Source organism: Elephantulus edwardii, unplaced genomic scaffold (genome assembly GCF_000299155.1).
Source record: "Elephantulus edwardii isolate Elephantulus edwardi_28Jun2011 unplaced genomic scaffold, EleEdw1.0 scaffold00026, whole genome shotgun sequence".
Taxonomy (NCBI): domain Eukaryota; kingdom Metazoa; phylum Chordata; class Mammalia; order Macroscelidea; family Macroscelididae; genus Elephantulus; species Elephantulus edwardii.
In genome coordinates this window covers 16,025,866-16,028,443 of record NW_006399776.1, presented here as the reverse complement: position 1 = coordinate 16,028,443, position 2,578 = coordinate 16,025,866, and positions in this window count along the sequence as shown.

Sequence of the window (2,578 nt, the reverse complement as noted above, 5' to 3'; positions counted from 1 at the left end):
CCATTTCATCTGCTGGAGCGTCTTCCTCTCTTTTGCCATCCCTCCACCCTCCGAAGCCTAATGTCCTTTCCCAAGGAATATCCTCTTCTAAAAACATGTCCAAAGTATGTGAGATGAAGCTTCATCATCTTTGCCTCCAAGAAACATTCTGACTTGACTATTCTAAGACAAATCTATTTGTTCTTTTGGCAATCTATGTGATATTCAGTACTCCAACACCAGCTCTCAAAGGTATCAGTTCTTCTTCTGTCATCTTTATTCATTGTCCACCTCTCAGAAGCAATGCAAGTAATGGAAAACCATGGCCTGAATCAGGCACACCTTTATTTTTAAACTGACAGCACTGATTGTAGACTTTCCTAATATGTCTCCGGATCTCCTTATTGTTGGTACCAAGTGTGTTGATTATGAATCCAAGTTAAGATTAAATTGTTGACAGATTCAGTCTTTTCTGTCTATCATAATGTTGCCTATTGGCCCATTGGTGAGGATTTTTATTTTTTTTATATTTTTGATGTTGTGATGCAATCCATATTGAAGGCTATAGCCATTGATCTTCTGTTGGAAGCCCGTCAAGTCCTTCTCACTTAGAGCAAGCAAGGTTGTATCATTTATATGACAAGATTTATTGATGATTTTTTTTCTCTGATCCTTATGCCACTTTCTTCTTCATAGAATCCAGCTTCTCAATTGATTTGCTCAGCATACAGATTAGACCTTTATGGGAAGAGGATACAACTCTGATACACACCTTCTTTATTTTAAACCATGTTCCCTTGCTCTGCTCAAACAGCAGCCTCTTGATCTAGGCATAGGTTATGCATGAGCATAATTAAGTATCCTGAGATTCCCATTTTTCTCAATGTTAGCCATAGTTTGTTATGTCAAACATTGATCCTCACAGTCAAATGCCTGGACAACTGCCTGGACAACTGATTGGAAGAGATGAATGGGATAATACCCTGTTTTGTCTTGGTATTTTATTGACATGAATTCGTTTTAGTTCTTCTTTTGTTTGCTGCTGCTTTCTAGATCCCACTCATTTAAAGATCGTTAATCCTTATTGTTGGAGAACTTCTATTATAGCTGCTTTATATCTGTCTTGATAATTAATTCCAAGATCTGTGTCATTTCAATATCATCTGTTAAATAATTTTAACCTTTGTAAATTTATTTCCCTGTTTCTTTGTATGCCAAATGGCCCTGGATTTTCTGTTGTGTACTTGGAACACAAATAGATGTTCATTTCCTTTTCAAAGCCTTTTAAAGACTCGAATACATGTAACATTGGATAACCAGTCTAGAACCAGGGAAATGGTCTTACTTGGTGTGACTTCAAAATGAAAATTTTTATTTTGGAACAGAAAAAATTATCTTAGTTCAGTTTTCAAGCTAACTCAAATCCTTAGTATTCTGTGTAGGACCAGATCCAGACATGTGCAGCAAGAGGTAAAGCCAGGGGTCACTTTTTAACCTCTTCTCTGAAATGTCCTCTATACTGTTGGATTTCCCTGGAAGTCCATTTTTTAATCTTCTAGCCAGAAGGTTGTAGCTTTTAAAATTGTATTCTACTGTGTGTTTCTTGCTACTATGCCCACATACAGGGCCAAGCAATGGGAAAACAGAGAAAGGATTAAAAAAAGAAGTATTTGGTCCTATCCTTCTGGGAGTACACTTCTGATCAAAGAGGAATGTTTTTCTGCTTCAGAGCTTTTAGGAACTTACAGGCTCCCATTGCTACTGATGTTACAAATAAGAGACTCTTTTCTTTTCCCCCCCACTCTTGATCGTGAACTAGAGACCCTTCTTCTGAAGCTTTTTTTTTGCGCTAATATTCACTTCTATTATTAAAATGGGTTTATACTAAGCTGGGAGGATACTTGAAAAACCAATACTAAACTCATTTGCTTTGCAGTTGAATGATACTTCAAATCCTGGTCTTTTAAATAAATTTGCTTATATTATAGTTATTTACTTCCTCTGAAACTCTTTAAAATACTTAAATAGCTTCCCTATGCATTCTATCACTGTATTCAATGGGAGAGACAAGATAGGGTGTGATTATGTAATCTTTTCTGAAGCTGGAACTCTATCATATTGAACAATTAATTCTAAATGTACAACTCTAGTCTAGGGCTGCTTTCTAACCTCTAGCTTCTTACATCTTGCTAGTCTCCTTTTGTTCTCTAATCTCCTCCTGTAATTTCTACTAAATGTTCCACTAGGCCCTCAAATTCAAAATATCTAAAACAAAATTCACCCTCTTGTATTTCTTTTGTGAATAACATCACAGTATACTCTGTCATCGAAATCTAGAAACCTGAAAATAAGCTCTTATCTCTCACACATATCCAATCAATTCTCCCTTCCAAAATGTATTATTTCTTCTCCATCTACATTCTTGCTGCCATTCAGGCCATAAACACTTCTGTATGAACTTATGAAATGGCTTTCTGAGTAGTTTATACTTCCAGCCACTTCCCACACTGATGCATTCTTGACTTTGTTTTGTGTTAATCTTTCTCTAATAAAACATATTTCCTTGTCCAGGGATACTTCAGTAGTTACCCATTTCTCC